The sequence below is a fragment of the Eriocheir sinensis genome, chromosome 26, assembly GCF_024679095.1.
Source record: "Eriocheir sinensis breed Jianghai 21 chromosome 26, ASM2467909v1, whole genome shotgun sequence".
Taxonomy (NCBI): domain Eukaryota; kingdom Metazoa; phylum Arthropoda; class Malacostraca; order Decapoda; family Varunidae; genus Eriocheir; species Eriocheir sinensis.
In genome coordinates, this window is record NC_066534.1 from 19,445,901 (window position 1) to 19,459,071 (window position 13,171).

Consider the following 13,171-nt stretch of genomic DNA (forward strand, 5'->3'; position numbering starts at 1 on the left):
ATCAAGATATATATATGAGGAAGAATGAATTAACTGAGGTAAGGACAGAACACACAGAGATTAGAGACACAGAACTAGACAAGGCTATCTCGACCGGTAGGCGCTGTATTGCTATTTCGAGACCAGAAATGGCTTTGCCGTGATGTACTCTCCCAGGAGAGTCCCCATTTGCAAGGAAATAGCCCCAGTACCGAAGATAAGTTTCCAGACTTTGCTCGCATGTGGGTAGTTTTAAGCCACTCGGCGGCGGCTGAAAAATCCCAGCTTGGTGGCACCGGGCAGGGATTGAACTCACGTTGTCCCAAATGTGGCGCCATCATGCTATCCACTCAGCCACCGCCTCCCCCACTGCTCCGTCCATGGTAGCGTTGCCCACACGGGTCACCTCAGTGCAGGTAGGACAGGGCTTCTTCACCATGGACGGGCTTGTCAACCTGGTGGAGAGAGAGGTAGGTTAGGGTAGCTTAGGGTAGGGTCAGGTAGGTTAGGTAAGGAGGAGAGGCTAGATTTGGCAGGGAGGGAGAGATATGGCAGGGACACAGGCATGGAGAGTGATTTGGCAGGGACAGAGGCAGGGAGAGGGAAATATTTGGCAGAGACATGTAAAGAGAGCAGGGGAGGACACAGTGCTGGGAGTTTTAGTAGAGGACCTGGAAACAGTGCTCAGAAGGGAAAGACTCCGGTGGTTTGGACATGTAAAGAGAGCAGGGGAGGACACAGTGCTGGGAGTTTTAGTAGAGGACCTGGAAACAGTGCTCAGAAGGGAAAGACTCCGATGGTTTGGACATGTAAACAGAGCAGGGGAGGACACAGTGCTGGGAGTGTTGGAAAGATTGGAGGTAGAAGGAAGGAGACCAGTTGGTAGACCTAGAAAAACGTGGAGAAGTTGTGTACAGGAAGACTTGGAAGTGATGGGATTGGATGAGCATTGGGCAGAAGACAGAGTAGAATGGAGGTAGAAGGAAGGAGACCAGTTGGTAGACCTAGGAAAACATGGAGAAGGTGTGTACAGGAAGACTTGGGATTGATAGGACCGTATAAGCACTGGGCGGAAGACAGAGTAGAATGGAGGAGAGCCATAAAGTGTCCAACTGCTCAGGAAGATTGAATTAAATGGACCTTAACCTAAATAATGATGATAATGACATTGTACTTACCAGGGATTGAGTGGTCATAGTAGTAGTAGTAATAGTATCACCGATCAGCTGTCATGGAAGTACTATATAAGGGATTCAATAGTACACATAGTAGCAGTAAAGAGGATTTAATAGTACACATAGCAGTATAGAGGATAGCAATAGTAATAGTAGTAGTAGTAGTCTCAGCGATCTCCTTGGGTCCGTCGTCAATGTAGATGCCGTTCCCCACCTCCACCACCTTAGTAACATTGATGTGGCCGAGGTCAACAACATCGGCCGAGCGCATGTCAGTGGTGAGCTTGACCCGGCCGCCAGCCTTCCGCCAGCTCGATCTCTGCCGACGCTCCCTGGGAAAGGATCAGCATTCATTAGTCTCTCAAAGGTGTAGAGGCAATTATGTGGCATCCTAAGAATAGCTTCCAAGGGCTTGTGGTCTGTCTCTACAACAATGTTATGTTTGCCGTACTGCTGGGAATGGAATCTCTCAACCCCAAACACTATAGCAAGTAACTTTTTCTCTATCTGGGCAGAGTTTTTTTCAGATTTTGTCAATGACCTCGCTGCATAATAATAATAATAATAATAATAAATTTGATTTCGCACATCGGCATATGTAAAGAACAGGACAAGTAAAGGAACGAGAACAAAATTGAGATAGCTACAGGGTGACCTTCTTGCATCATACAGGCCCATAGTGCAAGGCTTGAAGCATCTACACAAAGCAAGACAGGTACAGCACTTACATCATAATGACCAGCAGGCGCCCACAAGGATGTCTTGCAGCTCCTGGAAGCCTTCATGCTGTGTCTCCTCCCAACAACAGTCATGCAGTGTTTTTCTCCAGCAGAACACGCAGCGGGTCTGTGAGTGCGGAAAGATTTTGTATGAATTATTTACCCACATAGTTGATCATGCCCAAAAACCTCTGACACAGTTTTGTTTTGTGGGACAGGAATAAACGCATCAACAGCTTCCAGTTTTCGCTGATCAGTATGAATGACACTTTCAGTCAAAACATGAACAATATATTAAATTTGCTTGGTTTTCAGCTCGATCTTATTGGGCTCGGCTTCAGATTTGTCTCTCAGCATCTCTTTAGGACATTTTTAACCCGGTAGCTGCGGGGACCATGTTTCTTAAAGGCTCCTCCCCCTAAACGAGAAAAATGAGAAAAAAAATCATCACTCACGCAAACCATTTCATAATATATATCAACGCATGTCTGATCAGTTTATGCATCATCTATTTTGGGGGGTTTATATCGTGGCAAAAATCTGGCCCATCGCTGCTACACGGTAAAGCCACAAATTTGGCCCGTCACTGCTACCGGGTTCATCTATGGTCATGTTCCTCTTCTGTGCGCTGCCCATGCACCAAAATGTCATCCATCATGATCTCTACACCTTCACCAAAAGCCTCATGCATCCTTCTCTGGTATATTTCAGAGCTAGCTGCTTACTCCAAATGTAAGTCTAAGGTAGGCCTATATCTTCCAAAACAGGTATTAAAGGTCACCCATTTAGAAGTCTCATCAAATTTAAGTTGCCCAAAACCTTTAACCTGGTAGCAGCGACGGGCCAAATTTGTGGCTTTACCGTGTAGCAGCAACGGGCCAAATTTGTGGCTTTACCGTGTAGCAGCGACAGGCCAAATTTGTGGCTTTACCGTGTAGCAGCGACGGGCCAAATTTGTGGCTTTACCGTGTAGCAGCGACGGGCCAAATTTGTGGCTTTACCGTGTAGCAGCGACGGGCCAGATTTGTGGCTTTACCGTGTAGCAGCGACGGGCCAAATTTGTGGCTTTACCGTGTAGCAGCGACGGGCCAAATTTGTGGCTTTACCGAGTAGCAGCGACGGGCCAAATTTGTGGCTTTTTTTTATCTTTGTCAATTACAAGCATACTATTGAGCCAGTCTGTGGGTGTATTTTCTTCAACAATGATACCTAATCTTTCCATATGGTCTATTCCTTCTTAAGTTTACCTCTCAGAGCAACAGGTATTTCTCTAGGAGGGTGAGCCACAGGGACAACACTTGGATCAAACTGTAATTCAACTGTTGGAAAGTTGGAAAGTTTTGTTTAGTGGGCAGCGCAACATCGGTGATCATATGCCAGAGAGAGACAGAAGGGGAAGGAATTATAGGAGAAGGGAACAGACCCCAGGAGACGGGACACAACCCCCGATTAATACCTGGTACCCAATCACTGCTGGGTGGACAGGGGCGTAGGGTATCGGAAAAGCTACCCAAATTTTTCCACTTTGCCCGGGCTCTCTTGGTTGTGAGCCATGATATAACCCCCCCAAAATAGAAGATACATAATCTGATCGCAAATGCTTTGATATATATGAAATGGTTTGTGTGATGGGTGAATTTTTCTCATTTTTCTCGCTTGGAGGGACCATTAAGAAACATGATCCCTGCTGCTACTGGGTTAATAAGCATGTTTTTGAGCGTTTTTTCAAGTTCATTGCACAGAGGAAGGGTCAGACTACCACCAGGGTCATTAAACTACCCCTGGAAATGCCCCAAACACCTATGAAAGCCTTGTCAAGTATTTTTTTTCTACAACAAAGGAGACAGCTCAAGGACACACACAAAAAAGGAAACTCTATTAAAAAAGCCCGCTACTCGCTGGTCCCAAATACCATGTGTCAATTCCTGTGCAGATGACAAAAACCCGGATCTTCAAGTCCCTCCCTGTCTTAGCCTGTGGGGGGAGTCTCAACGCCCTGCCCCTGCTGTGGGTGGTGTGGGGGGGTGTGGGGGTCTGGTGCAGGGCCCACAGCTCCACCGTCAGGCTCAGGGGGGAGTCTCCAGGTCCGACAGGTGCTGGGGAGGGAAGGGACCATATCAGAACGCTCCTTACCCTGAGAGCATGTCAAGATACATAACACAGAAACATTCAGTAGATATGTACCATTAAAACCTCTTGTAAACCCAGCTATTAAAACCTCTTGTAAACCCAGCTATTAAAACATCTTGTAAACCCAGCCATTAAAACATCTTGTAAACCCAGCCATTAAAACCTCTTGTAAACCCATGCAGCTATTAAAACCTCTCTTGAACCCAGACATTAAAACCTCTTGTAAACCCAGCTATTAAAACCTCTTGTAAACCCAGCCATTAAAACCTCTTGTAAACCCAGCTATTAAAACCTCTTGTAAACCCAGCTATTAAAACATCTTGTAAACCCAGCCATTAAAACATCTTGTAAACCCAGCCATTAAAACATCTTGTAAACCCAGCCATTAAAACATCTTGTAAACCCAGCCATTAAAACCTCTTGTAAACCCATGCAGCTATTAAAACCTCTCTTGAACCCAGACATTAAAACCTCTTGTAAACCCAGCTATTAAAACCTCTTGTAAACCCAGCCATTAAAACCTCTTGTAAACCCAGCCATTAAAACCTCTTGTAAACCCAGCCATTAAAACCTCTTGTAAACCCAGCCATTAAAACCTCTTGTAAACCCAGCCATTAAAACTTCTTGTAAACCCAGCCATTAAAACCTCTTGTAAACCCAGCCATTAAAACCTCTTGTAAACCCAGCCATTAAAACCTCTTGTAAACCCAGCCATTAAAACCTCTTGTAAACCCAGCCATTAAAACCTCTTGTAAACCCAGCCATTAAAACCTCTTGTAAACCCAGACATTAAAAGCTCTTGTAAACCCAGCTATTAAAACATCTTGTAAACCCAGCCATTAAAACCTCTTGTAAACCCAGACATTAAAACCTCTCTTGAACCCAGCTATTAAAACCTCTTGTAAACCCAGCCATTAAAACCTCTTGTAAACCCAGCCATTAAAACCTCTTGTAAACCCAGCCATTAAAACCTCTTGTAAACCCAGCCATTAAAACCTCTTGTAAACCCAGCCATTAAAACCTCTTGTAAACCCAGCCATTAAAACCTCTTGTAAACCCAGCCATTAAAACCTCTTGTAAACCCAGCCATTAAAACCTCTTGTAAACCCAGCCATTAAAACCTCTTGTAAACCCAGCCATTAAAACCTCTTGTAAACCCAGCCATTAAAACCTCTTGTAAACCCAGCCATTAAAACCTTACCTTATCGCTTGTGTGAGTCTTCCCCTGCATAGGAACAGCCGCGTCATCCAGGGGTAGACCAGGGAATCAACCACTCATATCCACAGTAGACCAGGCAATCAACCACTCCTCCAGGGGCCGGTAGACCAGGAATTCAACCACTCAGCGGATGACCAGTGTTGTGTAGCTCTCCAGTCTGAAATCGAGGGAGTTTGTAACCTAACCGATCATGGATATTAATCAGTGTTTCTACTCAAAGACAAACTGTGTGCGATGAACATTCAGCGACTCGGAAATAATCACTGGATATTTACGACACGATAACAAAAATATCCGAAGCCACACCTGAACCATTGGGTACCTGCGACATTATCAGTAAAGGCAATTAGGACACTCACTAACCAGGACGTCTCAGAACAAGTGCGCCGAGGACTATTATGGAGGCTAACATGGCGGTAGTCCGGGGCGTGGAACCTCATCAACGGTAGCGGTGTGTTCTGTGGTTGAGGCTCGGCCGTGGAGGTTTCTTGTAGACCCGGGTGGATGTGGTAATGCCCGGGTGGAGCAGCAACGGCCGTAGAGGGTTGGGATGTACACTGTAGACTCTTATGTATACTGTAGAGTCTTCCATGGCAAACGTTGCCCGTTCTTTACTAACTAGAGAGAGAGAAAGACACAGAGAGAGATTGAGAGATAGAGAGACAGACAGAGAGAGACAGAGACAGAGAGAGAGATTGAGAGAGAGAGACAGAGCAACACACACACACAGACGTACGCACAGTGCAGTGAGGGAGAATTAAGCAACACACACACACACACACAGACGTACACAGTGCTGGGAGGGAGAATTAAGCAACACACACACACACACAGACGTACGCACAGTGCAGTGAGGGAGAATTAAGCAACACACACACACAGACGTACACAGTGCTGGGAGGGAGAATTAAGCAACACACACGCACACACAGACGTACACAGTGCAGTGAGGGAGAATTAAGCAACACACACACACAGACGTACACAGTGCTGGGAGGGAGAATTAAGCAACACACACACACAGACGTACACAGTGCTGGGAGGGAGAATTAAGCAACACACACACACAGACGTACACAGTGCTGGGAGGGAGAATTAAGCAACACACACACACAGACGTACGCACAGTGCAGTGAGGGAGAATCAAGCAACACACACGCACACACAGACGTACACAGTGCTGGGAGGGAGGAAGGACAGGCAGCATGGCGGTACATTGTTTATTACGGAACGAAATTCGCGTTACAGCTGCAAGGTGCTCTCAACCACAATGCCTTACAAAACCAGCAGTAGTTACCTCCTCCTGCTGCAGCGACCTCCCCAAGACGGAGGGCCCCCAGACCCCGCCCAGCGAGGATGCGCCTCCCCGGCCACCTGGTCAAAGCCTGGTCAACCAGTCAGCCAGAGAGGTGCGCCCCCGCCGACAGGGCCCAGAAGCCTTCCGCATCGGGCGGGTCACCACAGCCGCCTCTTCTTGCTGCTCAGGAACACAACAGGCTAAAAGGCAACAGTTACACACACGGACATATAAAAAAAAGAAATCCTAACCGACATCTCAGAGGGAGACGCCCAAAGACGGCAGACTCAAACGCAGAACGGAAAACACCCGTTCTGTGAAAAGAACAACCGTTGTACCCCTAACACCCTAGGCCCCACCAGCCTCCTCCTGTGAGGAAAACTGGTCCTCAGTTTGGGCAGCTCGTAAGGAGCTACCCTGACGGCAAAGCTGTAACACAGACTGGCCCGTGTACAACTCCGCCGCCTAAACTATCACCTTGCCAGACCTCCCTACGGGAGAATCTGACATCTATCTGCGCGTCTTTCAAGCGTTGCTCCGACTCCCTACCCGCCCGACCACCCGTCCGCCCGCCCGTTCCCACGAACGCCCGCCCGTCCGCCCATCCGCCCCGCCCCTACCCGCCAAAGCGTGCGAGCAGAGGTACGACGAGCGTCAGTGCGGCGGAACGTAGCGTCTGGGTTCCGTGCGTTCGCGTGTGGCCGTCACGGTTCAGCGTAGACGCTGCTGCCTGCCTACCTGACCGAGGGTGGGGTGCCCGCCCGACAACCTGACCGCAAGGTGGCCTGCCTACCTATCTGATGGCCTGACTTACAGCCTGACCACCAGACAGCTTGCCTGTCACCTGCTAGCCTGACTGCCAGGTGGCACACCCGCCCGTCGGCCTGATGGACAGACGGCCACGCCCATGCCTTCCTGACACAGTGATTAGCTAAGTCCCCCGCCAACACCCCACACAAAAAAAAGACACTCACACAAAAAAAAAACTCACACACCCTACATAACCTGCACCGTAGTGCTACCCCAAACCTCAGCAGCTCCCGCGTTGCACACCGCCACCGCCGTTGGTCGCCCGGCAGCATCCACCCAGCAGGGACAACAGCTAAAGAGCTAGGGAGGAAGGGGGTTATGGGGAAAAAAACATGCATAGAAATGAAATCCTAGCAGTCACACAGCAACACACAGCAAAAGGTCAAACACACGGCAGGCCTGCCATCACACACACAAACACACACAGCACACACTAAACCAAATACCGTGGATATACCGTAGTGACGTGATGTGATGTCCTCGCTGCACGCGCCTCCGGACTGCCACACACACACGCTAGCTATTGGGTATAAACACACGGGAAAAAGGCATAGAAAAAAAAGACATCCTAAATAAAATAACACACACAAGCACTCAGCGGGGGTTTGGGGAGGCAGACGGAGGAGGGCCAGCATGGGAAAGGGGAATCGCCCTGCCCAGGAGATGGATATGGTCTTGGCACCCCCCCCCTGGCGTGAAGGTTACCCAACACACCAGGCGGTAAGGCTCGACACAACCCAAATCCCAGGAGACTCATCCCCCAACCCACTTCCAGCCCACCAACCATTCTACCCCACCCTCCCTTACCCACTAAGTACCCACAGACATACACCAAAAAAAAGACTCCACTCCCATCAGACTCCTTGGAAGAAGGCAGCCTGATCCACCTAATAAAAAAGCCAGGCTCAACCTTACGGAAGAGTCTGGCAAAACGTCGGCGGAGACAACGCGAAAGGCAACGCCTGGCCAAGCAGAGCCCGACCGCTCTGACCCCCGGAAGAGAGGCCAGAGTAGCTAGAGTCGGCTTCCTCCTACAGAGAAAACCGACAAAAAAACTTCAGACATCTCGGAGGGAGACCGCCTGAAGGTGGAAGACTCAAACGCAGAACGGAATCACACCCGTTCTGTGAAAGAGCCAACCGTTGTTACACCTAACACCCTAACACCCTACACCAGCTAAACAAACACCCTACACCCTGACGTGCTGCTCCCGCGCTGCGCCGATGCTCTCCACTTACGCGCCTCTGAAAGAACAAGACCGACTTAGACACAACCCAGGAGACAGTGACGAGAATTAGACACATGATGAAAATTATACAAGAGCAACAGTATTTAATGATCTCGTTATTTGACTGATTATCATTTCATTACTATTATTGGTATTGTTATATTCATTACTATTATTGGTATTATTATATTCATTATTATTATTGGTATTATCATAATCATTATCATTGTTTACCTGGGCGCCAGAGGATACCGGCAAAGGGTGACACACACGGCCACCTCCATCAACGTGTCTCTCCAGGCGGGGCAACACGCTGGAAGTACAGGGAGACTCAGACATGCGGAGAGGCAGCGGCAGAGACATCCAGACATCTTGGCTCAGACACAGGTGGCTGCTCCATTAACCCGGTAGCAGCGACGGGCCAAGTTTGTGGCTTTACCGTGTAGCAGCGATGGGCCAAGTTCGTGCCATGATATTTAAACCCCCAAAATAGATGATGCATAATCTGATCACAAATGCTTTGATATATATTATGAAATGGCTTGTGTGTCCAAACTCCTTATGCAAGAGTTAAGAACATAAGGAGTCTGCAAGAGGCTGGTTAGGTTATACAAGGCCATGGCTTTATCTAACCTCTTCTTGAATGTATCTATGGTATTGGCACCCACAACATGGCCCCCAAGCCTGTTCCACTCATCCACCACTCTGTTAGTAAACCAATTCTTGCCTATGTCTTTGTTGAATCTGAATTTGTCTAACTTAAAACCATTGCCACGCGTCCTACCTGGCTCTTTAACTATCAAAATCTTATTGACATCCCCTTTATTAAATCCCTTCATCCATTTATACACTTCGATCAAGTCTCCTCGCAACCTTCGCCTTTCTAGCGAGTGTAGATTTAACTGCTTCAGCCTGTCTTCATAAGGCAAGTTTCTCACCCCCTGAATCATCTTTGTCATCCTCCTCTGTACAGATTCTAACACCTTGATATCCATTCTATAGTAGGGGGACCAGAACTGAACCGCATAATCGAGATGAGGTCTAACTAGTGCTAAGTAAAGTTTGAGGATGACTTCAGCGCTCCTATTGCTTACGCTCCTTGAGATGAAACCAAGTACTCTGTTGGCCCAATTTTTGGCCTGAATGCATTGAGCCCTAGGACGGAGGTCAGCGCTCACTAGGACTCCTAAGTCTCTCTCAAGCCCAGACCTGCTTAGAGGAGTGCCATTTAAGGAGTAATTGTGTGAGGGGTTGTTCCTGCCTACACTCAGAATGCTACACCTCCCGACATTGAATTCCATCTGCCACTTCCCCGCCCAATCATATAGTCTGTCAAGCTCATCCTGGAAAACGGTAGCGTCCCTGTCTGATTGGGTTACACTACCGATCTTGGTATCATCTGTGAACTTGCTGACATCACTACTAATTCCTGTGTCCAAGAAATTGATGTAAATAATAAAAAGCAGAGGACCCAGCACCGACCCCTGAGGGACGCCACTCGTAACACTGCCCCATTCAGATTTTTTACCATTGATTTGCACTGTCTGCTTCCTACCACTGAGCCACGCCCTGATCCAGTTCAAAACTTTACCAGCTACGCCGTGAGCCTGTAATTTTAGTAATAGCCGGTGATGAGGGACTTTGTCGAACGCTTTACTGAAATCTAGATACAATATGTCATAGTTTTCATCTCGGTCAACCGCCTCTATTACTTTAGTGTAGAAGGACAACAGGTAAGGCAAGACCTATCCTTTGTGAACCTATGCTGTGAATCATGAATTAAATGATGCTTTTCTAGATGGTCCAGAATGCTCCCGGCTATAATTTGTGGCTTTACAATGTAGCAGCGACGGGCCAAATTTGTGGCTTTACTGTGAAGCAGCGATGGGCCAAATTTGTGGCTTTACCATGTAGCAGCGACGGGCCAAATTTGTGGCTTTACTGTGAAGCAGCGATGGGCCAAATTTGTGGCTTTACCGTGTAGCAGCGACGGGCCAAATTTGTGCCATGATTTAAACTCCCCAAAATAGATGATGCATAATCTGATCACAAATGCTTTGATATATATTATGAAATGGTTTGTGTGAGGGTGATTTTTTTAATTTTTCTCGCTTGGAGGGACCATTAAGAAACATGATCCCTGCTGCTACCACCGGGTTAAGGTCAACAAAATTGTAATGCCAAAATTTAGTTAAGTATGGGAAAGATAGAAATTAGGGAGGATAAGTAGTTTTAAGTATTTTTAAGAATGTATAAATTCCATCTCTGTCTCTTCCATACTTAATTGAATTTTTCTTAAACTAAAAATGGTTGTCATCACCGATCTCCTCTATTATGCATATATAATCATTTTTGCAATTCCTAACATTATATATCCATTTAAATAATTTTTCACACATATATATAAATACTACTCTTACATATACCCAATACTGTCCAACCCCTTATGCAAGAGTTAACCAGCATCTTCATTCTTTCATTCCTATACTGTCCAACCCCTTATGCAAGAGTTAACCAGCATCTTCATTCTTTCATCCCTATACTGTCCAAACCCATTATGCAAGAGTTAACCAGCATCTTCATTCTTTCATCCCTGTGCTGTCCAAACCCATTATGCAAGAGTCAACCAGCATCTCCACTCTTTCATCCCTATACTGTCCAAACCCATTATGCAAGAGTTAACCAGCATCTTCATTCTTTCATCCCTGTGCTGTCCAAACCCATTATGCAAGAGTCAACCAGCATCTCCACTCTTTCATCCCTATACTGTCCAAACCCATTATGCAAGAGTTAACCAGCATCTCCACTCTTTCATCCCTATACTGTCCAAACCCCTTATGCAAGAGTTAACCAGCATCTTCATTCTTTCATCCCTGTGCTGTCCAAACCCATTATGCAAGAGTCAACCAGCATCTCCACTCTTTCATCCCTATACTGTCCAAACCCATTATGCAAGAGTTAACCAGCATCTTCATTCTTTCATCCCTGTGCTGTCCAAACCCATTATGCAAGAGTCAACCAGCATCTCCACTCTTTCATCCCTATACTGTCCAAACCCATTATGCAAGAGTTAACCAGCATCTCCACTCTTTCATCCCTATACTGTCCAACCCCTTATGCAAGAGTTAACCAGCATCTTCATTCTTTCATCCCTGTGCTGTCCAAACCCATTATGCAAGAGTCAACCAGCATCTCCACTCTTTCATCCCTATACTGTCCAAACCCATTATGCAAGAGTTAACCAGCATCTTCATTCTTTCATCCCTGTGCTGTCCAAACCCATTATGCAAGAGTCTACCAGCATCTTCACTCTTTCATCCCTATACTGTCCAAACCCATTATGCAAGAGTTAACCAGCATCTTCATTCTTTCATCCCTATACTGTCCAACCCCTTATGCAAGAGTTAACCAGCATCTTCACTCTTTCATCCCTATACTGTCCAACCCCTTATGCAAGAGTTAACCAGCATCTTCATTCTTTCATCCCTATACTGTCCAAACCCATTATGCAAAAGTTAACCAGCATCTTCATTCTTTCATCCCTATACTGTCCAAACCCATTATGCAAGAGTTAACCAACATCTTCATTCTTTCATCCCTGTACTGTCCAAACCCATTATGCAAGAGTCAACCAGCATCTCCACTCTTTCATCCCTATACTGTCCAAACCCATTATGCAAGAGTTAACCAACATCTTCATTCTTTCATCCCTAACACTGGTAAACTCTGGAGCACCCTTCCTGTGTCTATATCTCCTCCTGCCTTCGACTTGAATTCTCTCACGAGGAATGACGTATCGAGACGCCTCTCCTCCCGAAACTGACCTCCCTTTCAGCCGCTCATAACTTTTGTTTCTGTAGGAGCAACGATTAACCCAAGAACATCGGCAGACCCTTTTCTGGGCTTTCACGAGTCATGGCTGTGGTATGGTGGACCCTAAAAAGGGCTCGCCATAAATCCCCTGATTCAAGCTAATTGTAGGTGGTTGTGGCATACCGCAACCCACCATGCATGACAAGTGAGTGTTTTCTACTAAACTTGGTGGAAATGCTTACCGGTCTCCCCAGCTGAAGAGGTCACGGACAGAGGAGGTCATGTGCGCCTCCCCAAGCCCATGTCCCCCGGCGTCCATCTCCCGGAACACTGCCACACAAACAAACGCTAGCTATGGGTATAAAAAAAGATTACGTGCAAAAAGTTCACACACAAAAATACATCCTAACAAAATAATAGTGCGAAGGCATAACGCCAACGCACACACACACACAATCATACGACAGGCCTGCCATTCACACACAGACGCACACACAAAAGAACCCACTTAACCAAACCGTTGGTGTCGTCGCGATGAGTCCTCTGCATGGTCCGTCCATGCATCCTGCAAAAACAGAGAGGCATATTAGAAAAGGGAACATTAAAGGCCACTTCCACAGTCCATCATGGTCTTTGTAACACTCCCGAACCAAGCTATAGAATCCCATACTGTTCAAAATGGCGCGGTCTTCGATGACACACTAAATACAAAGAGCTTTTCCTGTATTGTGTCGTCAAATTTGTGGACTTGAATATAAACACCATCTCAGCTCACTCGTCTCTCAATCTCATCTCCCTTCC

General features: G+C 46.8%; 2 long non-coding RNA genes across 9 annotated transcripts; both read right to left on the reverse strand.

Moving 5' to 3' along the window:
• Positions 1 to 1,248: 1,248 nt before the first annotated feature.
• Positions 1,249 to 6,835, reverse strand: LOC127003866 (uncharacterized). 8 transcript variants are annotated; one of them, XR_007757457.1, is made up of 6 exons: positions 5,586 to 6,835; positions 4,900 to 5,379; positions 4,650 to 4,774; positions 3,786 to 4,599; positions 1,883 to 2,000; positions 1,249 to 1,486 (listed from the first exon to the last, which is right to left on the reverse strand). It is a non-coding gene; the product is annotated as an uncharacterized LOC127003866 (long non-coding RNA). The 8 variants fall into 8 exon arrangements; XR_007757452.1 differs by having other exon boundaries at positions 3,786 to 4,166; positions 4,396 to 4,774; XR_007757453.1 differs by having other exon boundaries at positions 3,786 to 4,166; positions 4,346 to 4,774.
• A 398-nt stretch (positions 6,836 to 7,233) lies between these two features.
• Positions 7,234 to 12,922, reverse strand: LOC127003867 (uncharacterized). Its single transcript, XR_007757458.1, has 3 exons — positions 12,613 to 12,922; positions 8,792 to 8,870; positions 7,234 to 8,573 (listed from the first exon to the last, which is right to left on the reverse strand). It is a non-coding gene; the product is annotated as an uncharacterized LOC127003867 (long non-coding RNA).
• Positions 12,923 to 13,171: the final 249 nt, after the last annotated feature.